This window comes from Saccopteryx bilineata, chromosome 8 (genome assembly GCF_036850765.1).
Source record: "Saccopteryx bilineata isolate mSacBil1 chromosome 8, mSacBil1_pri_phased_curated, whole genome shotgun sequence".
NCBI lineage: Eukaryota > Metazoa > Chordata > Mammalia > Chiroptera > Emballonuridae > Saccopteryx > Saccopteryx bilineata.
Window position 1 is genome coordinate 94,686,188 of NC_089497.1, and position 27,198 is coordinate 94,713,385.

A 27,198-nucleotide genomic window follows, 5' to 3' on the forward strand; every position below is an offset into this window, starting at 1 on the left:
CAACTGCAAACCTCTACCTGAGCATGCCAAAGGGGCAGAACCCGAGGTACAGAGTCACCGACCAGGAAGAGGGAGAGAAAAGAAAAAGCAAGAAGATAACCTTTCAAAATCAAGGATAATACGTGGACTTTAAAACCTATTCCATTTTATTATATTTGTTTGTTTGTTGCTCTTATCTTCACTCTTGATATTTTTTATTCCTCCTCCAATTTGGTCATTTAACTCTCTGCCAGTCTTACTCTTTCCTCTCCTTGAACTACGCTACCCATAAGTGTTACATCTCCCATTATCTTTTCTTTCCTCTTCCTTTCTCTCTATGAGGGTTGCACTCCAAAACCCTTAACTCTCTCTCTCTCTCTCTTTCTCTCCTCTTTTTTCTTCTTTTAGTGGTTCCCTCTTTTCTCTCTCTCTCTCTCTCTCTCTCTCTCTCTTTCTTTTCTCCTTCTATATTAGTTTCTTCCTTTCTCCTTTACGTCTCCTCTCATTCAAACCTCAATAATGAACAATATCTTATCTGGGACTCAAACTTATGTTTGTCGCATTTTGGGGGGGCTTTACTTCACCTTTTTAACACACTAGCAGTGCTCCCATCCCTGGCTCTCCATTTCATCTAGTTCTTGCTCCATTAAATATAATAGTAATTTTTTTAATTGGTCCCCACATTTTCCTGTTTCCTTCTTATTTCTCTCATTGTAACTCTTAGTCAACCAACACCAAAAAGCAAATCATTTTATTCTTGACCCAATTTTTTATCTTATTTGCTTTTTGTGGGTCCATACGCCCTTTTTTTTTTTGCCCCTTTATTATTTCTCCCCAATTTAGGCCCTCCATTACAGGCATTGTTTGCTCTATTTAGTACAATATAATTCACAGTTCACTACAAGATTTTCTCAAGAAAGAGGGGAGAGTAGAGCAGAGGAAAAAGGAGAGTGGGGGAATAATTTCATTTTTTTCATTTTTATTTTATTTTATTTCTTTATTTCATTATTATTTTTTTTAAAAAAACTTCGATTTTTTATTTTTTTAACTTTTTATTTATTAAATCTCATTAATACTATCAACAAAACCACCCTCAGATGCCATTAAGGAAGAGAAGATCGAATATCATGGATACAAAAGAAAGAGAGGTAACACAGCTTGATGAGGAAAAATCTATGGAGAAATAAATTTTTTTTTTGTATTTTTCTGAAGCTGTAAATGGGGAGAGACAGTCAGACAGACTCCCGCATGCACCCGAGCGGGATCCACCCGGCACGCCCACCAGGGGCTATGCTCTGCCCACCAGGGGGCAATGCTCTGCCCCTCTGGGGCGTCGCTCTGCCGTGACCAGAGTCACTCTAGCACCTGGGGCAGAGGCCAAGGAGACATCCCCAGCACCCTGGCCATCTGTTCCAATGGAGACTTGGCTGTGGGAGGGGAAGAGAGAGACAGAGAGAAAGGAGGGGGGGTGGAGAAGCAAATGGGCGCTTCTCCTATGTGCCCTGGCCAGAAATTGAACCCAGGACCCCCGCACTCCAGGCCAACACTCTACCACTGAGCCAACCGGCCAGGGCCTATGGAGAAAAAATTTAATATACTGGAAACCTTGGAGCTAAATAACAGAGAATTTAAGATAGAAATCCTAAAAATCCTCCGAGATATACAAGAAAACACAGAAAGGCAATTTAGGGAGCTCAGAAAACATCTCAAAGAACACAAAAAATATATGTCCAAGGAAATTGAAACTATAAAAACAAATCAAACAGAGATGAAAAACTCAATTCACAAGCTGAAAAACGAGGTAACAAGCTTAGCTAATAGGACAGGCCAGATAGAACAGAGGATTAGTGAAATAGAAGACAAGGAACTTGAGGCACAACAGAGAGAAGAAGAAAGAGACTCAAAAATTTAAAAAAATGAGATAGCCCTACAAGAATTATCTATCTCCATCAGAAAGAATAACATAAGAATAATAGGTATATCAGAGGGAGAAGAGAGAGAAAATGGAATGGAGAACATACTCAAACAAATAGTAGATGAGAACTTCCCAAGCCTGTGGAAAGAACTAAAGCCTCAAATTCATGAAGCAAACAGAAATCCGAGTTTTCTTAACCCCAACAAACCTACTCCAAGGCACATCATAATGAAATTGGCACAAACCAACGGCAAATAAAAAATTCTCAAGGCAGCCAGGGAAAAGAAGAATACAACATATAAAGAAGGCCCATTAGATTATCATCAGATTTCTTAGCAGAAACTCTACAAGCTAGACGAGAGTGGACCCCAATATTTAAAGTCCTGAAAGAGCGGACCTTTCTGCCACGAATACTAAACCCATCAAAACTATCCTTTAAATATGAAGGAGAAATAAAAACATTCACAGATACAGAAAAGATGAGGGAATTTATTATAAAAAAAACCCCACTCCAGGAATTACTAAAGGGGGTTCTCCAATCAGATATCAAGAAAAAAAAAAAAAAAACAAAGCCACAAGTAAAAGCACCAAGAAGAAAACAATAAAACAAAATTTAAACTGTGACAACAACAAAAAGAAAGGGGGGGGGGGGAGGATGGAGATTAACAGTAGCAAAGGACGATGGAGTGCAAAAATACTCACAAAATAATGCGCTACAATGAACAGGGTAGAAACCCTTTTCATTACTTAAAGGTAACCACCATTGAAAAAACCACCACAGAAGCACATGAGATGAAAAAGATAGCAACAGAGGAAAGATGTATGGAATACAAACAAATAAAAACAAAAGATAGAAAAACGAAAGAGAAGGATCAAACAAGACACAAAACTAACAGAAAGCAATTTATTAAATGGCAATAGGGAACTCAAAAGTGTCAAAAATTACACTAAATGTAAACAGATTAAACTCACCAATAAAAAGTTACAGAGTGGCAGAATGGATTAAAAAAGAAAATCCAACTGTATGCTGCCTACAGGAAACTCATCTAAGTAAGAAGGATAAAAACAAATTCAAAGTGAAAGGCTGGAAAACAATACACCAAGAAAATAACTTCCAAAAAAAAGCAGGTGTAGCAATACTCATATCTGATAATGCTGACTACAAGACAGTAAAAGTACTCAGAGACAAAAATGGCCATTTCATAATGGCTAAGGGGACACTGAATCAAGAAGACATAACAATTCTTAATATATATGCACCAAACCAAGGAGCACCAAAATATATAAGATAGCTACTTATTGACCTTAAAACAAAAACTAACAAAAATACAATCATACGTGGAGATCTCAAGACACCGCTGATGGCTCTGGATCGGTCATCCAAACAGAGAATCAATAAAGACATAGTGGCCTTAAACAAAACACTAGAGCACCTGGATATGATAGACATCTACAGGACATTTCATCCCAAAGTGACTGAGTTTACATTTTTCCCCAGTGTACATGGATCATTCTCAAGAATTGACCATATGTTGGGCCACAAAACAACATCAGCAAATTCAGAAAAATCGAAGTTGTACCCAGCATATTTTCTGATCATAAAGCCTTGAAACTAGAATTCAACTGCAAAAAAGAAGAAAAGTCCCACAAAAATGTGGAAACTAAAGAACATACTTTTAAAAAATGAATAGGTCAAAGAAGAAATAATGCAGAGATCAAAAGATATATACAGACTAATGAAAATGACAATACAACATATCAGAATCTATGGGATGCAGCAAAAGCAGTGATAATAGGGAAGTTCATATCACTTCAGGCCTATATGAACAAACAAGAGAGAGCCCAAGTGAACCACTTAACTTCACACCTTAAGGAACTAGAAAAAGAAGAACAAAGACAACCCAAAACCAGCCGAAGAAAAAAGATAATAAAAATCAGAGCAGAAATTAATTAATTAGAGAATAGAAAAACTATAGAAAAATTAATAGAACAAGGAGCTGGTTCTTTGAAAAGATCAACAAAATTGACAAACCCATGGCAAGACTTACCAAGGAAAAAAGAGAAAGAACTCATATAAACAAAATCCAAAATGAAAGAGAAGAAATCACCACAGACACCATAGATATACAAAGAATTATTGTAGAATACTATGAAAAACTTTATGCCACTAATTTCAACAACCTAGAAGAAATGGATAAATTCCTAGAACAATACAACCTTCCTAGACTGAGTCATGAAGAAGCAGAAAGCCTAAACAGGCCTATTAGTAGAGAAGAAATAGAAAAAACCATTAAAAACCTCCCCAAAAATAAAAGTCCAGGTCCTGATGGCTATACCAGCAAATTTTATCAAACATTCAAAGAAGACTTGGTTCCTATTCTACTCAAAGTCTTCCAAAAAATTGAAGAAGAAGCAATACTTCCAACCACATTTTATGAGGCCAACATAACCCTCATCCCAAAACCAGGCAAGGATGGCACAAAAAAAGAAAACTACAGACCAATATCTCTAATGAATACAGATGCTAAAATACTAAACAAAATACTAGCAAATCAAATACAACAACATATTAAAAAGATAATACATCATGATCAAGTCGGATTCATCCCAGAATCTCAAGGATGGTTCAACCTACGTAAAACAGTTACCGTAATACACCATATCAACAAAACAAAGAACAAAAACCACATGATCTTATCAATAGATGCAGAAAAGGTTTTCAATAAAATACAACACAATTTTATGTTTAAGACTCTCCAAAATGGGTATAGAAGGAAAATATCTCAACATGGTAAAGGCCATATATGATAAACCATCAGCTAACATCATATTAAATGGCACTAAACTGAAGGCTTTCCCCCTTAAATCAGGAACAAGACAGGGTTTTCCATTCTCTCCACTCTTCTTTAATGTGGTAGTAGAGTTTCTAGCCAGAGCAATCAGACAAGACAAAAAAATAAAAGGCTTCCATATCGTAAAAGAAGAAGTAAAGGTATCACTTTTTTGCAGATGATATGATACTATACATCGAACATCCCAAAGAATCCACAAAAAGACTTCTAGAAACAATAAGCCAATACAGTAAGGTCGCAAGATACAAAATTAACATATAGAAGTCAATAGCCTTTCTATTGTATATGCCAACAATGAAACATTTGAGAATGAACTCAAAAGAACAACCCCCTTCACAATTGCAACAAATAAAATAAAATACTTAGGAATAAACATAGCAAAGAATGTAAAGAACTTATATAATGAGAACTATAAACCATTGTTAAGGGAAATCGAAAAAGATATAATGAGATGGAAGAATATATTTTGTTCTTGGTTAGGAAGAATAAATATAATCAAGATGGCCATATTACCCAAAGCAATATACAAATTTAATGCAATTCCCATCAGAATTCCAATGACATTTTTTAAAGAAATGGAGCAAAAAATCATCAGATTTATATGGAACTATAAAAAACCCTGAATAGCCAAAGCAATCCTAAAGAAAAAGAATGAAGCTGGGGGCATTACAATACCTGACTTCAAACTATATTATAGGGCCACGACAATCAAAACAGCATGGTATTGGCAGAAAAATAGACACTCAGACCAATGGAACAGAATAGAAAACCCAGAAATAAAACCGCATATATATAGTCAAATAATTTTTGATAAAGGGGCCAACAACACACAATGGAGAAAAGAAAGCCTCTTCAATAAATGTTGCTGAGAAAACTGAAAGCCACATGCAAAAGAATGAAACTGGACTACAGTCTGTCCCCCTGTACTAAAATTAACTCAAAGTGGATCAAAGATCTAAACATAAGACCTGAAACAGTTAAGTACATAGAAGAAGACATAGGTACTCAACTCATGGACCTGGGTTTTAAATAGCATTTTATGAATTTGACTCCAATGGCAAGAGAAGTGAAGGCAAAAATTAATGAATGGGACTACATCAGACTAAGAAGTTATTGCTCAGCAAGAGAAACTGATAACAAAATAAACAGACAGCCAACTAAGTGGGAAATGATATTTTCAAACAACAGCTCAGATAAGGGCCTAATATCCAAAATATACAAAGAACTCATAAAACTCAACAACAAACAAACAAACAATCCAATAAAAAAATGGGAAGAGGACATGAACAGACACTTCTCCCAGGAAGAAGTACAAATGGCCAACAGATATATGAAAAGATGCTCATCTTCGTTAGTTATTAGAGAAATGCAAATCAAAACTGCAATGAGATACCACCTCACACCTGTTAGATTGGCTGTTATTAACAAGACAGGTAATAGCAAATGTTGGAGAGTTTGTGGATAAAAAGGAACCCTCATCCACTGTTGGTGGGAATGTAAAGTAGTACAACCATTATGGAAGAAAGTATGGTGGTTTCTCAAAAAACTGAAAATAGAACTACCTTATGACCCAGTAATCCCTCTACTGGGTATATACCCAAAATCTCAGATACATTGATACGTAAAGATACATTCAGCCCCATGTTCATTGCAGCATTGTTCACAGTGGCCAGGACATGGAAACAACCAAAAAGCCCTTCAATAGAAGACTGGATAAAGAAGATGTGGCTCATATACACTATGGAATACTACTCAGCCATAAGAAATGATGACTTTGGATCATTTACAGCAAAATGGTGGGATCTTGATAACATGATACGAAGTGAAATAAGTAAATCAGAAAAAACCAGGAACTGCATTATTCCATATGTAGGTGGGACATAAAAGTGAAACTACGAGACATTGATAAGAGTGTGGTGGTTATGGGGGATGTGGGGAGAGGGAGAGGGAAAGGGGAAGGGGGAGGGGCACAAAGAAAACTAGATAGAAGGTGACAGAGGACAATCTGACTTTGGGTGATGGGTATGCAACATAATTGAAAGAGAAGATAACCTGGACTTGTTATCTTTGAATATGTGTATCTTGATTTATTTATGTCACCCCATTAAAAATAAAATTATAAAAAGAACAAACAAACAAACAAAAAACCTCTTAATCATCTTCAAATTTAGTCAATGCAATTATCTATGCTACTTTATAGAAATGTAACAAATTGTCCTCTGCCTCACAGCAAGCACCCCTGTTCTACTTTTTTTCATGGCAATTATGAACTTCTAACGTAATAGAAAATTTTCTCTTTAATATATTTATTTTCTGTTTTCTTCTCTTATACCATTAGCCTCACATTGGCAAATGTGATTTCTTTATTGTTATTGATGTACTCCAACCATCTTGAATACTTCATGGCACATAATAAATTTTCAATATAGGTGTAATGAATCTAGTTTAATAATTGTACGGGGTTCACTGTGCCCGATGTGGAAGTGAATACCGAACAGAAAGCTTAAGGTTTTTTTTTTCTTAACATAAAAAATTAACAGATTAATTAATATTTTATGAAAAAGTGCAAAAGACTAGGCATGCATTATATCTCAGTTATTGTTATGTACGGTTTACCTAGACTACCATTTTTCTTGACCAGTGGCCCATTGGCCCATTTTCTCATCTTTGATATTAAGTTATCTGCTTCCTGTTTACTATCTTATTTTAATGATATATTTTGGCTTTTATCTCATACTTATCAACCTTAGTTTACTCTAGCATTCAGATCCACTATATTTTGGAATTTGATAGGTTCTTTTGGTTCTAGAAGAATCTTAGCCCTGGCATATAGGTACACACTTTATCCTCTTTCAACTGTTTCACTTCCTAACAAATGATTTCCTCATTTTTGTGGTTGCTGTTTGAGCATGAGAACAGACATGGAATGATCCTACCTTCTTGTTTTGTTTTTATTTACTTATTTATTTTTTTGTATTTTCTGAAGTTGGAAACGGGGAGACAGTCAGACAGACTCCCGCATGCGCCCGACCGGTATTTACCTGGCATGCCCACCAGGGCAGGCAGATGCTCTGCCCATCTGAGGCATTGCTCTGTTGCAACCAGAGCCATTCTAGCGCCTGAGGCAGAGGCCAACTTTGCTCCAATTGAGCCTTGGCTGCTGGAGGGGAAGAAAGAGACAGAGAGGAAGGAGAGGGGGAAGGGTGGAGAAGCAGATGGGCACTTCTCCTGTGTGCCCTGGCTGGGAATCAAACCTGGGGCTCCTGCACACCTGGCCAATGCTCTACCACTGAGATAACAGGCCAGGCCCCTAGTTTCTTGTTTTAAAATGTTACTTCTGTGACACTGAAGGAGTATAAATTGGAGGAATGCAACATGTGAAGATTTAAAGATGCTGCTAGTCAAATAATGCTAGTAAAATATAGAAAAATAATCTGTCATAATTAAAAAATTAAATTACAAACTTGAAAAGTATATTTGATGGAGAAGAGAAAGATATTAGAATTTCAAATTTAATTTTTGTTCAAAATAGTTAATCTTTTAATATGGGTATAGTATCTATAAGATTAGTAACACCCATTCTCAGATATTAGTAGTTTAACAAAATTAATATTCATTTCTCAATACTGAATACTCTTCATAATGCTGTTTTCCATGTGCAAGATTAATATTTCAGGCGTTCTTAATCCAAAAGTAGCATTCATGTTTGTCATGACAGAGAAATAGTGTATGGAGAATTTTATAAAAGAAATAAACATTTTTTCTTGGAAGTGATACTTATTTTCTTTTTCTTTTCTTTCTTTCTTTTTCTTTTTTTGCCAAAGAAAGTGATGGCTGCACTTAATTTCACAGTTAATTACCTGGAAAGACAAAAAAGGATCTAAATGTTGTCAAATACTAGAAATATCATTCACTGGTTCTGTGATAGGGACCAGAATACAAAGTAAAGACACTTTAAATAGATTAATATATACAGTAGTTGAATGAGTCAGCTGCATTGAGACTATAAGAGGGGAAATTTAAGGTTAAAGATGAAGCATTCAGTATAGGACATGTTGAGATAAAGCTACCATTGTGATATGAAGATAGAATTATCCTAACAGAAAACTGAAAATAACTTGAGCTCTATTATAAAGTCAAGGCTATGATTTTGTATTTTGATTCACTATTGTATTTTAGTAATTCATAATTTTGAATCATTTTATTCAATTTTAGGACATAAATTGAGACTAGAATAAAGTGAATTATATCATCTATTATTATCAATGGCTTATATTAATAGCCTTATTTTCAGAAAGATAAGATTTAAGAGAAAGTTAATATATTCTCTGGATCCTTTCAATCCTTTGATTTTACCTATTTATTACCATGCAGAGTTTACAGATAAATAGTATTTCATCAGAAGTATTTGGTTTTAGAATTAATGATTGAGTTTCTTCTTAATAAAAATATCTCCTGGAATGACAATAGATATCTAAATTTATTTATTTTTTAATTAAAATATTGGGATAATATTGATTTTTTAAATGATTTATTTTATTTTATTTTATTCATTTTTTTAGAGAGGGAGAGAGAGAGACAGAGAGGGAGAGAGAGGAGAGACAGAGAGAGAGAAGGGGGGAGGAGCTGGAAGCATCAACTCCCATATGTGTCTTGACCAGGCAAGCCCAGGGTTTTGAACCGGTGACCTCATCATTTCCAGGTCGATGCTTTATCCACTGCGCCACCACAGGTCAGGCGGGATAATATTGATTAATAAAATTACATAAGGTTCAAGTATACAATTCTAAGATACATAATCTGTATATTGCATTGTGTGCCCACCATCCAAAGTCAAATCTTCTGTCACCTTCACTCTTTTAATTTTTTTAGAAAATTAAATTTAACAGGGTAACATTGATCAATAAGAATTCATAAGTTTAGCCTGACCTGTGGTGGCACAGTGGATAAAGTGTCGACCTGGAAATGCTGAGGTCGCCGGTTCAAAACCCTGGGCTTGCCTGGTCAAGGCACATATGGGAGTTGATGCTTCCAGCTCCTCCCCCTTCTCTCTCTCTCTGCCTCTCTCTCTTCTCTCTCCCTCTCTGTCTCTCTCTCTCCCTCTCTTTGTCCTCTCTAAAAATGAATAATAATAATAATAATAAAACTAAAAATAAATACATAAATAAAACTTAAAAAGAAGAGTACATAAGTTTTAGGTAAACATTTCTATAGCATTTGAACTGTTGATTATGTTGTATACCCATCACACAAAGTCACCTTTACTCTTTAAGGCTATGATCTTGTAATCGTATTCTTAACTACCCTCCATCTTTAATATTAACCGCTCCCCATCCTCACTCTTAACAACTCCCCGCCCTCCTTTCCTCTGGTAACCACCATACTGTTGTCTGTGTCTATGAGTTTTGTTTGTTTATTTTTCTTGTTAGTTCATTTGTTGCTTTTTTGACAACTGGCTCTTCAATTTCCAAAACATATCCTCTATATGAAATTGAGAAACAGTTTATGTTGCAAAAATTTCCTATATTCCAGTTATAAATGGTAACAAAAAAATTACTATTTTATAAATAAATGTTTACTATATATCCTTTATCACTTGATTTTAGATACTGAGTTATTTATCAACATTTGTTTCTTAGAACCAGATTATATCTTTAGTGAGGTTTCTGTTTATATGTTGTTTTGTTTGTGAAAAATAAATTGTTTCTTTGTCAAAACTGTAAGATGTTTACTAATAAATTGTTTTCACAATAAGTTTGGGCTTTTGAATGTTAAAATTTAAATTTTTCCTTTTGTTATTGCATTCAGCTGATTTCTAAATTGTACAATTTCTTGGATTTTAAAGACTTTATATCTATGATGTCAAGCAACACATAAAGATTTTTTTTTGCATTTATTTTTGCAGAACTACTATAAAATATTACTTTTTATTTGGACAACAGTATTTTTGCTTATATATTTGTTTCTCATATGTGCCTAAGTATAAAATAAGTGTATTTCAACTGCTTCTTTGCTCAACTTTGGTAGATAGTAATCTTGCTTTACAACTTTAAAATAAGTATGTTATACAATTAAGTTAATAGTTGTACAAAATTAAATTTAAACTTTTATGTTTGTTTTTTTAGTTTGGATAAGCATTTTATTGTAAATTATTATTATAACACACTGATACAAAAATAAACTACTGATATAAAATATATGTTACAGAGTATAAAACATGATTTTATCATTTTTTCATATTTTTCTAAATATCTAAAGTTGAAAACAGTTCATAAATTTTAATGAGAATGACACTGAGTTTTCTGATAGCTCAGTTCTTTATAAAAATGTTGTGCTTATCTTTTAAACAATACCACAAAACTGTTAAATCAACTACCCACTATAAAAAGAAGACTAGATATTTTAATAAAGTGATGTAAGAGCATTTTGTGAAGTTGGACTGTGTAATAGATGGATATTGAAAATATAAGGTTGCTTTCCATCAGAACCATTAAGAGCTACTACTGATCATTCCTACAGGATAGAAAGGCTGTTGTCTTACTCACTAAAGAATTTTTGCTCAGTACAGAAATAAAAGATGACAGAGACAACCATATAGTGATTACCAGATGGAAGGGGATTAGGGAAGTGGTAAAGTGGGTCATATATATGGTGATTAAAGATTTGACTTCAGGTGATGGGCACATAGTAATATACAGATAATGTATAAGAGTCATACACCTGAAACCTATGTAATTTTATCAACCAATGTCACCTGATTAAATTTAATTTAACAAAAAGCATTACATGATAAAGGGATCTTGGTAAAGCTTAACAAATATCCCTTGAAGTTGGGGAATAAGTGACACTTTCTTTTCATTGGAAAATTTAAAGGACAAGATATTGGCTCAGATAGCCTATAATGTCACAACAACTATAGAGTGCTGATGCAGGGACAGGGTGAATGTCTGTCACTGGAATGTCCAAGGATGTGTACATCTTCTCTAAGTCAAGCATAGACTGGTAGTTCCCTAGTTTCCTAAAGACATCCCATGGAAGAAGATTTGAGATCTCACCAATGATAGGTCAAAATTGTATCACCAAGGCTGCAGCTATATGCTGAGAGAACAAGGTCATAACATAAATTTTGACTTACATAATTTTTTGTTGGGCTTCTGTCCCAGTAGAGCCCAAACTCTACATCATCAGGAATCCCTGGTTCAACTTCCCCATGCAGTGGGACATTCCTACTTGTCAGCAGGGCTGGCAGCCTCTTTGAGACTACTCTTGAGGTGGCTATGAGGATGCTACTTATCAGTGCCAAAACCACCTGCCACTGGAGAAAAAACATGACCAGAAAACAAATTAGTTGCAAGAATCACACAGGCAGTTTATTACTCATAAATCCTTTTGGTGTGCCTGGGTACAGCTTAAGGGGTCCCTGTGGGCATGCTCTTCTAGATTGTCTTTGGTCAGAGCTCAGAGTGGCTTGAAGATAGTCCACATTCACATTGGAGTTTGGGAAACTACTGCAGCGGGGGGGGGGGCCCTCAGCTTTAGTATCTTTTCTGGCCAATGCCTTCTAACAGGTGTCAACCTACAGGATTATCACCTCAAACAACCTTTTTGGGAGTTTCTCACAGGGAACCTCTTTTATATTAATCTACTGAAATGTTACATCAAACCACTTTTTAAGATGTTCTTGTTTATGTTAACTTACAAAGTTATGCCATCAAGCCACTTCTTATTTATGTATGACTTCACACACACTATAATAATTCCTTCCCAGATGGTATAACTTTATTTAATTTCCTTAATTAATTTTAATATTACCTTTTTATTACTTTTATATATCTTCCATATTTTTATTTTTTATATTTATATATATTTAATTACTATAACATTATATTACCACAACATTCTCTATAATCTATGCCTATAGTTTTATTTGAATAGCTGTCAGAAAAAGAACTTTAGGACATAGGAGACTATTTCAAATATGACTTACTACATAAAACTTCTGTTTAAATGATCTGATGTCATCATTTCTTATGGCTGAGTAGTATTCCATAGTGTATATGTGCCACATCTTCTTTATCCAGTCTTCTATTGAAGGGCTTTTTGGTTGTTTCCATGTCTTGGCCACTGTGAACAGTGCTGCAATGAACATGGGGCTACATGTGTCTTCACGTATCAGTGTTTCTGAGGTTTTGGGGTATATACCCAGTAGAGGGATTGCTGGGTCATAAGGTAGTTCTATTTGCAGTTTTTTGAGGAACCACCATACTTTCCTCCATAATGGTTGTACTACTTTACAGTCCCACCAACAGTGAATGAGGGTTCCTTTTTCTCCACAGCCTCTCCAACATTTGCTATTACCCGTCTTGTTGATAATAGCTAATCTAACAGGGGTGAGGTGGTATCTCATTGTAGTTTTGATTTGCATTTCTCTAATAACTAATGAAGCTGAGCATCTTTTCATATATCTGTTGGCCATTTGTATCTCTTCCTGGGAGAAGTGTCTGTTCATGTCTTCTTCCCATTTTTTTATTGGATTGTTTGTTTGTTTGTTGTTGAGTTTTATGAGTTCTTTGTAAATTTTGGATAGTGTGGTGGTTACCAGGGGTGGGGGGAGGGAGGACATGGGAGGGAGGGAGGGAGATAGTTAGGGGGAGGGGGAGGGGCACAGAGAACTAGATAGAGGGTGGCAGAGGACAATCTGACTTTGGGCGAGGGGTATGCAACATAATTTAATGACAAAATAACCTAGATATGTTTTCTTTGAATATATGTACCCTGATTTATTAATGTCATCCCATTACCATTAATAAAAATTTATTAAAAATAATAATAATAATAATAAAAATAAATAACAAAAAATAAATAAATAAATAAAATAAAAAAAGATATAAGAACTAGAAAGGTATGAGAATTAAAAAAAAAATCAAAAAAAAAACAACAACAAAAACTTCTGTTTAAACCACTTATCCTGGCTGTGCTTCAACTTTGGGGCAACCAAAAAGGGAAGAAATAAAAATTGATTTAAAAGATTTAAAAAAGATTATTCCTTATTATTTTACTGCTATATCCTAGAGCCAAATTAAGGTTTAGTTTGGAATGGTAGAAGCTTTGAAAAGCATCAGACAGTCAAATTTTTATGCTAGATTAAAACTTGCCAGAATTTTTTTCCTAAATAACTAAAACTGATCATGCATTTTAAATGAAAAAAATGATTCTAATTATTGAGTCCCAGAAGCTATTAAATTTGATGAAAGTTTTTCGAAGGTAAACCTAGAAAAACAGTCAAGAAACATCAGGGGAGGTAAAAATGGAGAGAAAATAAATGCATATCCTAGATCTATCCCAAAGATATGGAACTCTAAGGGTGGGGGGGGAGGGAGCACATGGGAGGGAGGGAGGGAGAGAGTTAGGGGGAGGGGGAGGGGCACAGAGAACTAGATAGAGGGTGACGGAGGACAATCTGACTTTGGGCGAGGGGTTTGCAACATAATTTGATGACAAAATAACCTAGACATGTTTTCTTTGAATATATGTACCCTGATTTATTAATGTCATCCCATTACCATTAATAAAAATTTATTTAAAAAAAAAAAAAAAAAAAAAAAGAAAATTGAGGGACATGAGGAACAGAGGGTTTAACTAACTTGCAAAGATTGTACAGCTGGGAGTTATCAGGATGAGGATTTGCATCTAGATAATATAACTCCCAAATATATGATTATGTTAGCTTCTGTGCTAATTTAGCCAGATAAGATGACCCTGGGGTTTTTAATTCTATATAAAGAGCAGCAACTTCTGAGAAAGCAATTTTTTTCATAATAAAAATTATATATATATATATATAAAAAAAAATAAATAAATTAAACTATTTACTTCTGGAGTTATTTTATGGAAATAACAGATGGCTATTAACTTATCTGTGATAATGACTCTCATTCAAAACCGCCAACCATCAGCACAGAACAAAAGTATGTGCAGGTAGAACTGAGTCAGGAAGGGATCATATATTTTGATCAGCTGCTTTGTATACACTTTTTAAATTATTATTTTTGTTTGATACTGTGCTACATATAAAAGATTTCTTTGAAAAATAATTAGCAAGTAACAACTACCTTTGCTAAGTAAGGACTAATACTAGTGTAAGCAAAAGAAGGTTTATAGCTGTTTGTATTGAAAAGACATGCAGGTTATGATTATTACAAAAGTTTTATTAAAAAGAATGTCACTCACAACTATAAACCTACTTTTGCAAAACACTGTATATGATAAGATGATTATCACTAAATTCTTATTTTGATTAAGCAGTTTTAAAGATGAGAGACTGACATATAATTTTTATTATTAAATGATAGGAGGAAAGACAGAGAGATAGACTATCACATGTGTCCATATCTACCAGGATACACCTGGCAAGCCCCCTACCATGCATGCTCAACCCTTCTGAGATGTTGCTTTATTGCTGGGCAACTGAGTTATTTTTAGCACCTGAGGTGAGGCCATGGAGCCATCCCCAGCACCTGGGGCCAACTCGCTGGAAACATTTGAACCATTATTGCAGGAGGGGAAGAGAGAGAGAGAGAGAGAGAAGGAAGAGGGAGGAGTGAAGAACATGGTTACTTCTACTGTGTGCCCTGATTGGGAATCTGTCTGGGACATCCACATGCTGGGTCAGTGCTTTACCACTGAGCTAACCAGCCAGGACTGACATATGAAATTTTGATTTTATAAGATGTATAGTTTTCAATATTAGTAGAAAAAAGTAGATTTTATTGTTTTTGGCATATGTATTGAATGATTTAAGTGAAACAGATATAATTAATAAAAAAATAGGAAAATGTTTTCCTTCTATATTTGAAACACATAGATTATAAGTGACAAGTAGATAATATAAAAATAATGATATACATCATGACACAAGGTTAGGAAAATACAACAAATTCAGTCAATTAGTACAAAATAACTACAATACCCACTAATGAAATAGTTGAGGCCTTAAACATATCTGATTTTTCACAAAATAAGACAAGCAATTTTAATAACAAAAAAAAGTGATGGGGATATATTATTAAGCTAAATATGAATAAAATGAAGGCATAAGTTAAATAGTAGTTCATGATACAAGATGAGAGATTCGAGCTGAAATAAAGATTAAAGACAGATTATTTAGCAAAATAGCACAGTATTACAGTGTCCCTGACATCAGTAGTGCTAAATACTTGTGGCTGAATGAATATTGACTGCTTCAAAAACTTGGTCAAAGTGATCATACTATCCGAGGGCAAAATAATAATGGATGTGGCATTTGAGTAACTCAGATACTCATAGATTTGAGTGGAGCAATAAATCACAGTTAGTACAAAAGGGAGAGAATGCACAAGACTGAAGTGAATATAGAATGTGCTGGGCATAGAAATGGACAATGCTACTGAGAGAACACTAAAAATAGTACTTTTTGTTTTCAAAAAAATAAAGATAAAGGAGAAAGCTTGAAATACAAAGAATCTCCTAAAATAAAAATGATCATTTGGTATACAGCTATAAATTTATAAGTGAATATTTAATTTAGTGAAAACCAAGGAACTATAGTTTTTTAAAATATTGAAAATGTGTAAATATATTTAATATATTATAAAGCTATTCAGAGAAGTTAATAACTTGGAGTCATTTAAAAAAGCAGTCAAGTGATTTAAGACTCTATGAAAAATATATATTTTTTGAAAAATAAAATAGTTCTAACACTAACACTGCTACTTTCAATGAATAATATAGTGGCAAAGCATGGTAATGAGTTGACTTTTGGAATAGAGTGAACATGAGAAAGAAACATTAAGCCAAAAAACTATGTACAGTATGTAAAATATGCATCTTAAAACTCAATGTGTATGTATATGTACATGTATGTATACATATATGCATTCTCTAGGAAAGAAAATCTGTCTCAGGCCTGTCTAGAGCTACTACTACGCTTAAAGAATGTAGAAATTGTTATGGCTATCACTATTCTAAGCCTAGCTCAGACATCAATTCACATTGACCTTGTACAAGGTACTTAACTCTACTTAAACCTTCTCATCTCAGATGATAAAGACCTTATCCAGAGGTGAGATATGGCTATTGATTAGCTAATGTTGTGAAAGTTCTTTGCAGATGGAAGAAACAAGACATAAAGATAAATGTAAATCCCACAAAAAATACTTCAGTCAAGGCTTCTAGTAATTGTATATATATTCTTCTTAGTATTAAAAATAAATAAATTGAAAACTAGTGACATTTAACAAATGCATTGATATGTAATTTTTAAAGTTTATAGTTTTTAAATAATAATAAATATATATTTATTGGTTGCTATTTACTTTCATTAAAATTACTCAAAATAAATAACTGGTACTTATATACCAAAAATCTCATGGGGCATAGGATTAAATATAATTTTGACATAAGAATACATATTTGAAAAGTAAAAATTTCTCAAAATTTATATAAAAATAATGAATTAATAATGTTTAAGATACATTTCCAGGATTACCAAAGTTAATATTAGCTTTGTGATAATAACTTAACAAGGCAAATGTTAAGCTAATTTTGATATAGTCTATTCAATATCTAATTTAAAATATCTAAAATTTAAAATGTTAGAATCTACAAAATAAGTATTTATTATAAAGTCACATAGAATATTTGCAGACCTGTTATTTCAGCTGCTAGCCTGTTTATGTGCAATAACCATTGTCACCAGCTTTATAAAATTCAAGTCAGTAATGTATAAATCAAAATATAAATATATAAGTTATCTTATACATCTTTTATATACTAAGTTAAACACCAAGAGATGCTATAAAGCCAGAAGCCATGGCCACCATCACAGCCACCTGGCCCATGCAGGTTCGCATTGGATTCGGACAGTCGGTAAAAAAACAATGGAGCCAAAAACTGATGGCCTTTCATCTTTAATCCTAGCTTGCACCCAGTGGGCAAGTAAAAACACACACTGGGCTCCAAAACCTACTCACATTAAGTGCTCACAAAGCTGCTGACTTATCCGAGTTTCCTAGAATCAAAGGTTTCTAGCTCACCAGACTTATTCACCTCTGTTCCCCATCTCATTCCTTCTCCCTGCACAAACTCTGCACTAACTGACTTCTCACTCAACACTCTGCCATCTTGGCTGCCTCTCCTGGCCTCCTCCACATGGCCTTTCTCTGCTCTCTGCTCTCTAATGCTAATCTCATGAACCAAGAGAGCAAGCTCCCACTCTGCCCTTATTTTATAGTGTAGAAATCCAAACCTTTAATCCAATATACAAAATAGGGAAGTCTCTAATACAAAGTCACTTATCTGGGTCATGATGGGATTGTACCACCCCACATCAAAAAGAGTGGGAAAGGCTTAATCCCAAAACCAAGCCCCAGGCTACAAGGATTCTGCCTGCCCACAGCCCGCCCACAACACACATTAATATCACCTGGGTGACAGCCTCCACATGGGCAGTGGTGCCATCTTTAACAAAGTGAGCATAATATATTTTATCTGCCCAACAGATGCATATCATATGAATAGGAAAAGAACAAAACTATTTTATTAGAATTAAAGAAACTCTGAAGATTGATGTGTTTTTCTTTCCCAGCTTTTCTTGAATACTTTCCAAAGTATATTATTTCCACTTCTAAATTATGTTTTTCTGGGTCTCAAGTAAAAGTAAAACTATAATATTTACATTCTTATTAATTTTCAAAATGAACAAATGAAAGAAATAAACAGTTCCCTAACACTTAAGGAATTAAATGACACAATTAAAATGAACTTTTTAAACTTTATGATAAAATAAACTCTAAGTATATATAATAAATAGATAAATATATATTCACATACAATTAAAATATCTGCTTAATTTTTTATTAATATATTTAGAGGACTGAGTCTCTCTGCAAGGTTCTGTTGAATAAAAATTAAAAATATTATGTTGGATATGTTTAAACAATTTTTGTATCAAATAATTTGAAATTAACATTCAGTTTTAAATGAATGTTAATGTCATTTATACAATTTAACTATTTAAAATTTTTTAGTGTTAAAACAAATCAGTGATGGCCAAACTAATATGCTCTTTATCTCAAAAGTCTAATTGTTCTGCTTTCTGGAGATATGTTACCTAGTAATTAAAATGCCTGGTTTTAGAATCAGTCCTGCTTTTCTTAGCTTATTTGACCTGAAGAAAATTATTTAATCTCCTTAATCTTTTTGTTTATGTAAGAGAAAACAATGGAAATAATAATTATAGGTATGCTATAAAATGGTTGATAGAATACTGAAGAGAGTCCATATAGTAAGTGCCATTCATTTATTTAGAATTTTTTTAGTTCATCTAAATCAAACTCATGATATACTGGGAAGCAAGATCTCAAACACTCCAAGGAAGCCACATTTAAATAAAATCTATGGCTATAGCTATTATAAACTCTATTATTATTATTTTTATTATTATTATTATTCTGTATTTTTCTGAAATGAGAAGTGGGGAGGCAGACAGACAGACTCCCACATGTTCCCAACCAGGATTCACCTGGCATGCCCACTAGGAAGCGATGCTCTGCCCATCTGGGGCATTACTCTGCTGCAATCAGAGCCACTCTAGCATCTGAGGTGGAGGTCATAGAGCCGTCCTCAGTGACTGGGCCAACTTTGCTCCAATGGAGCCTTGGCTGTGGGGGGAGAAGAGAGAGATAGTGAGAAAAGAGAGGGGAAAGGGTGGAAGAGCAGATGGGCACTTCTCTTGTGTGTCTTGGACAGGAATCAAATATGGGACTTCCACAAGCCAGGCCAACACTCTACCACTGAGCCAACCAGTCAGGGCCATCATCTCTATTATTATTGATTTATAAATATGAATTTATTTTCACTTTTTATTCCATTTGGTTATGTGATTGAAAAACCTTTGTGAATTCTTCCATGACATAAGAGCAAAAAAGACTTCCTATTTGTTTAGAAGTAAAATTTATCTCAAATTTTATGATAATGACTAGAAAAATTGTATTCACTCAACAGATATTTATTTTACTTACAAGATTTGAGATATAGCTATCAGTCCATAGTAAGATGTAACATATTTGTTCTTCCCAAGACAACCTGGAAGCTCTTCTGGATAATTATATTAGGAATATCACTGTGTTTGATTTTATAAGTGTTCTTCTTATACAGCAATATCTAAAAATAAAAACTAGTGATATTACATTTAATTTAATTTTGTGGCATTATCAAATAACTTAGAATTGTTAAGGAGCACCCTACCTAGACTCACAGGCTTTCATATATTTTATAAATATAAATATGTAACTCTTCTTGAAAATAGTTTTAAATATTTATTATTTATTATAAAAAACATTTTTTCTAAATAAACCAGTCATAACTAAAACTACATCATTATCCCATAATTATCATACAATTATGATAAAGTATCATTCTTATGAAATGATGTAAAAAGTAATAAAAATTGTTTTTATTTAAATTTTTAAATATTAGACATTAAAATGCATCTTTGTAAAACAAACTTATAAAGTCAGCATAGCCTGACCATAACATCTAGCAATCATATCCTTAGTTATTTACTCAACTGAATTGAAAATTTATATTGAAACAAATACCAGAACATAAATGTTTAGAAGCTTTGTCTATAAATGTCAAATCTTAGAAGAAGCCTGTAAGTTGAATAGCCACAGCTTCCATCACAGCCACCTGGCTCATGCTGGTTCACATTAAATTTGGATAGATAATAGAGAAACAACGTAGCCAAAAATTGGTGGGCCATTACCTTTATTCTAGTCTCTTATTGGCCAATGAGTAAAAAACAAACACACAGAGCACCAAAACCCACCCACATGTTCTCCTGTTTCACAATCAGAAGAGTTTTTCTGGTTTTTCCTAGTATCAAAGGCTCCCACCTCTGTTCCCCTTCAGCCCCTGCCATCTTACTTGCTTCCTCTATGCCACCACATGGCCTCTCTCCCTGCAACAATGTGGTCTCCTCACAAAATGGCCTCCTAGTTCCTCTTTTTAAAACTTTTTGGCATGGGAGTCCCACCTCCAGCACACATTAGCATAACCAAGCCCCTTCTCAAGCAGAAAGGTAATCAGCCACCCCACATGGACAGCTCCATTTTTAACAATAAAAGTGAGCAAACCACATAACACAAATTTTATAAACTTATTTGCCCAACAAAGCCAAACTGAGACTTATGAACATAGATAAAAGTGAAGTGGTTACCAAGGGGGGTGGTTGTAGGGGAGGAGGTGGGGGAGGGGAGAAAAGAGAAACAAATATATAGTGACAGAAAATGATTTGACTCTGGGTGATGGTTACACAACACAATTAATAGTTTAAATGTTCTAGAAATTTTTACCTACAATTTGTGTACTCTTATTGATAAGTGTCCCCCATTAAATTTAATTTTTTAAATAACATTTTCTTTAAAAATCTTGGAAGAATCCAAATTTTTTATCAATAGCTGAGTGAAAAAATATACTGGAGTACATCTGTGGTAAACTATTTTGCAATAAAAAAATAAATAAGCTATCAAGTCCTGCAAACACATAAATTGATTTTAATTACATGTTGCTAAATTAAAGAAACCAGTTTGAAGAGAGATCAGTCATTGTCAGTGGTAAAGGATAGTTAAGGTCTGAATAGGTGAAACCCAGGTATTTTTAGAGCAGTGAATGATACTACGATGTTGCATAGATGACACTGTTCATTTGTTTTAGTCCATACAAATTTATAGCACAAAGAGTGAAGCCAAGATGCACATTTTTTAAAATTAATTTTTTGAGAGACAGAAAAGGATAGGGACAGAGTCATAGAGAGAGAAAGAAACATCAGTTACATGTTCAACATATTTATGCCATTATCATTTGATTTTTCTATGTGTTCTGACCAGGGATCAAACATGCAACCTTGGCATGCTCAATTACCTTCTAACCAATTGAGCAACCTGGTCAGGGCCTATACATTTATTTTTAAATCATGATATTGAGAAACTTAATGTTGGAATGCAGATGTAAAAATACATTTTATATGTATTAAAAATATATAAAATAATTTTAATGAAGTTTATTCTGAAGAAGAAAAAATGCCGAACTAAGTGACTTTGGAAATAAGTGTAATGTGAAAGATCCAAGGAAAAATAAAATGTGTTTAAGCACATTTTTCAGCTGACAAAGTCTTATTTGATGGGAGTACAGGTTAAGCATACCTCGCATGTAGATCTTAGTTTCTAACACTGATCTCCAATAAAAGGAACTAGGGCTCCTTGGAGAAATATCTGATTCTAGGACTGGAAAAAGAAATCTACAAGATAATCCTCAAGATATTTTAGTGTCATAGGTAGATAGATAGATGATAGATAGATGATAGATAGATAGATAGATAGATGATAGATTGATAAATACAGGGTGGGATGAAAGTAGTTTTATATTTGTGAGTATGTGAAAGTTTATCCCTATTATTTATTAATTACTGTATTATTTTTCAATGAAAAACTGTAAACCTACTTTTGTCTTCATCCTATGTATATGATCTCTTGATTTTGTGTCTCTGAGGAACACTGACTAATATAAACACATAATCCTAGTCTAATTATTTGGAAATTATTAGGTAAATACAATTTGAAAGACATTCTACAAAATACCTGACAGGTATTTTTCAAAAAGACAAGATCATAAAAAATAAGGAAAGCCTGAAAAGCCAGTAGCATATCAAAAGGAGCCTAAGTAGACATGATGACTAAATAAATGTACTGTGAAATCCTGGAGATTCTGAAGTGGAAATAAAAAGATTAGGTAAAAAAATCAGTGAATATTAATAACATGCAGAATAGGCTTAATTATAATGCATAAATATTGGTTCATTGAGGTACTCTACAAATAATCCATGCCATTATAAGATGTCAACATTAGGGAAACTTCAGGTGTGGTATAGGTAAATTTTCTGCAGTATTTTAGTTTTTCTATAAATCTAAAACTATTGTCAAATACAAGGGGTTTTTGGTGTGTTTTTTTAAGCAAAAATTTTTCTTTGAAAAGTAATAAAAATGAATTTTTAGACCAATTAAGACTAAAAGGGCAAAAATATACAGTTAGCTATAATTTATATTTCATGGTCATAAAACTAATGATTTGATATCCTAAAATAACTGTATCTTTATAGAAAAAACTGTTTGAATCTACAATTAGATCAATAAAATTGTATTTAAAAAATTAAAACACATGTATTTTATAGAATACTTCATTTCAATATTTACAACATGTTGATACTAAACATTAACTGTATCTTGGTTTAAATTAATGTTCAAACATGTACATTTGTGTATAATTTTACTAAAGAACAAATGTGTTTTTAATCTACATTATTTTATTTGGTCTTTCTAAGTTATGAATTATTAAGACCTGGGAGGTCTAACTCAGTTTACTTGTAACTCAAGAATATTTCAAATAATACAGGTAAAAAGAGAAAGATTCAAAAACTATTTTGTTCTAATAAATCCAGAGGAACAAACATCACATGCACATGTCTTATTGTTTTTACATCTGGTACTTGAAATAGCCTTTTGAAGTTTCTGCATTTGGCTGTCTCTAGTATTCAACCAGTCTGTCCATATAGCAAATTATTTCTTTGAACAGTTAAGGTTATTTTATAAAAGAAGAAAAAAAAGCATTCTGTGAAGGTTTTCCGTTAGTAATCACTAGTCTGATTAAATGAGAAATGATATTTTAAGTAATCATTTTTTTCAATAAGATTACTAAGACAATATCATTAGTCTGTGATTTATTTGTTTACTTCCTTTGCCATTTATACACACAAATAAGAAGATTACTTTTGAAACTGTAATTTTATAATTTTAAGAATTGTTATTCTAAACACTTTAAAAGTGTAATAAAGAAATATTATATTTTTTTGTTATATTTTCACAAAAGATAGCAATATTCTAAATCTGGTAATGATGCTGAAACATAATTCTTCATGATTTTATTGTATGTGAATGCTTACATATTGTAATATTTATTTTCTTGTGGTGATATACATTTGAACTATATAAATTTGTTTGAAACTAATTGACCTCCTTCTAGGCACTAAATACTTTTACTAAAAATTAGTTATAGGTTAATCTACATGAGTACAATAGGGAAGTATGCTTATTGGTTGTCATTTAATATTGCATCAGGGTTAGTTTAAAAAAATTCATTATATAAAATAATAATTTATCAAAATAGTAAAACTGGGTTTCTGATAGCTTGTCATGTTTCTACCTCTTATCTTATGACTAGCTCTTACATTTAAAGTTTGAATAGTCCCTTGCTAATTCAAAATATAAAAATGAACAATTTCTTTAAATGCTTTTTAGTTTTTAGAATTGCCTATGGAATAAAATAAATATTATTCATAATATTATCAGTCACAGATAACCATCCTTTTTATTGGCAATAAATACCTTCATCATTTATATATATATTTTAAATGTAAACAAAATATATATAAAAGTATCACATAGCTTAAATTAGCCTCTGAAAGTTTATTGACAATTTCAATATTATTTAAGCAATTTCATAGCAAATAAAATAATAGAAAACCTGTTAAATCATTCTATTTTTCTAACCTGACTATAACTCAAAATATGGTGGATAACCTTTAGAAATGCACTATAAACCACTATGGTTTCTTTCAAATGTAGCAAAAATCTTTTGCCAATTAAGCTATTATTATATTTTGCTACATGATTATTTAAATAATAGTAAGAAAATGGCATTTGATGACATTTAACAATCATTTTTATTTTCTTGTGTCCAATCCTAGACTCATTTACATTAAAATCACAATATAAATAGAATTTATATTTTACTAACCACAATCACATTGTCCTCAAGGAATGGAAATTAACTAAATATAACAAAATAATCAACTGGTGTAAGCCTGAGAGAGTGAAGAGTAACAATATAATGAACTGAATGGTGGTCCCACAAAAGATATATCCAAATGGAACCTGTGAATATGGCCTTGTTAAGAAAAAGTGTCCTGACAGATAAAATTAACATAAAAACTTCATGATGATATCATCATAGATGAAGTGGCAGTGGTGTTAAATCTAATAATAACTACTGGAGAAAGAGAAGGGAAAGGTCACAAAGAGGAGAAAATGATATGAAAATGGAAGCAGAGATATTAAGATTACATGTAGAAGCCAAGGATTGTTGACAGCCACCAGACCTGGAGAGAGTCATGGAACATCCCTCTGAACCTCCAGAAGGAATTAACCTAGCTAATACAATATTATTTAAATAAATAAATAAATAATTTAGAAAAATATGCTTTACAGAAGAATTTCACATAATTTATGCATCTACATTGCTTGTAAAGAAAATAGCACAAGTCCTTAATTGTGGCTGCATATAATAATTTCCTTTCAAAGCAGTATGGAACTAAAAAGGAGTTACTTTACAATAGAGAGTCCTAATAAATGCTGCCTTACATTGTGATCAAGGTTAACATCAACAATGCTAAATCTTATTGATAGTATATGCCCTTGATATAATGTGTTAAGAACAAAACTTTATCATAATGATATTCTTACTAAAAACACATGAACTCAGTCTAACCATGAGTATGACATCATACTAATTTTAATTAAATATATTCTACAAAACAACTGATCAGTATCTCCAAACAATGTCCAGGTCATAAAAAAAAAAAGAAATAAAACAAGACATGTTTTATAAACTAAGGAGAGCCTAAGGAGATATGAACCTAAGGAGATATGAGTACAAAATGTAATGTGATAAACTAGAGGGGATCCTGAAACAAAAAAAGGAAATATAGAAAACAACAGAGGAAATCTAATGGGCATTTAGTTACTAATAATTTATTAGAATTGGCTCATTGATTGTGACAAGGGTGCCATACTAATATAAGATGTTCTAATAGTGGGTTTGGTGAGGAGTGAGTGTGAGCTCTCTCTACCATCTCTCCAATAAATATATGAACTGATAAAACATTAAGAAAATTACACAAAAGTTAAAAAATATGGACTTATGAAAGTAAAGTTTATAGACACAAAGTATAGAATAATACAATTTGAAAATATTACACAGTGAATTCTAGAATAATAAACATGTGGCAATGCAGTGTAATACAGTATTCCAAAGTTAAGGGTGGAGTAATTTGAGTACCAATGACAGATACATTATCTAAGATGAAGAATTACAGTTAATTGAAGCAGCTGTAGGTTCTGATATAGTAACCTCTGTTCCTTGGCAACTTAGTATAGATAATATATTTCCTTGACTTCTCAGTGGTTTTATGGAAATTTCTAATCAACTGTAGAAAAGAAATTTTGTGAGTCAAGTTAGATGAGAACATTGAAAACACAAAGCAGTCTGTAGACATTATTTTTACTACTTACTGCATGATAGCATGTTGGAAATGCATCATCTTCTTCAATTGTTAAAGGTGATTGAATCTTTAATAAAACTAACATAGGGCTCTATTGAATCTTTACTTTTTCGCCTGACCTCTGGTGGCGCAGTGGATAAAGCGTCGACCTGGGAACATTGAGGTTGCCGGTTCAAAACCCTGCACTTGTCTGGTCAAGGCATATATGGGAGTTGATGCTTCCTGCTCCTCCCCCCTTTCTCTCTCTCTCTCTCTTTCTCTCTCTCTCTTCTTCTCCCTCCCTCCTCTCTAAAATGAATAAATAAAAATAAATTCTTTAAAAATAAAGATTGTGAAAGAATCTTTACTTTTTCTTTTAATTTTGTTATTTTTAGGTAAGGTGAATACAAATTAATATGTTGATGATAAAATGTCATAGTTGGAAAATATTAGTGATATTTAATTTAATCCAAAATATTTTGGCTGGATTAAAAAGAAGATAAAATTATTTAAATTCCAAATGGAATTACATTTAATAAAAAAGAATCTTAAATTTTATGTACATTTAAATGTAATAACTTGTTTTTATATTAAGGAGAATTGTGCTTCTCAAATTAAATCCAATTGTTTATACATTTGACTGATTTGCTGGTTGACAGAATTATTTTTCTCAGAAAAATATCTGAAAAGATCTTAGGCCAGTAGTAGCTAAATAGTTCAATATTTTGTTTTCTTTTGGGTGGCCTAATTCAAAATTCTTATTTCTACTATATTTTATATTTAAAACTGGAATTAAAACAAAAATCATTTTAAAAGAGAGCAAGAAAGAAAATGAAAGTTATGAAAATAAGAAATGAAAGAACCATGGGAGACTCTGGTTGGTAGGCGCAGTGTTAGAGCATCGATTTGGTATGTGGATGTCCTGGGATTGACCCCTGTTCAACACATATGAAAAGCGACCATCTGCTTCTCTTACCCACCTCTTTCCCCCCCTTCATCTTCATTTTCCCTTCCCATAGCCTTTGTACAAGAATCCACCC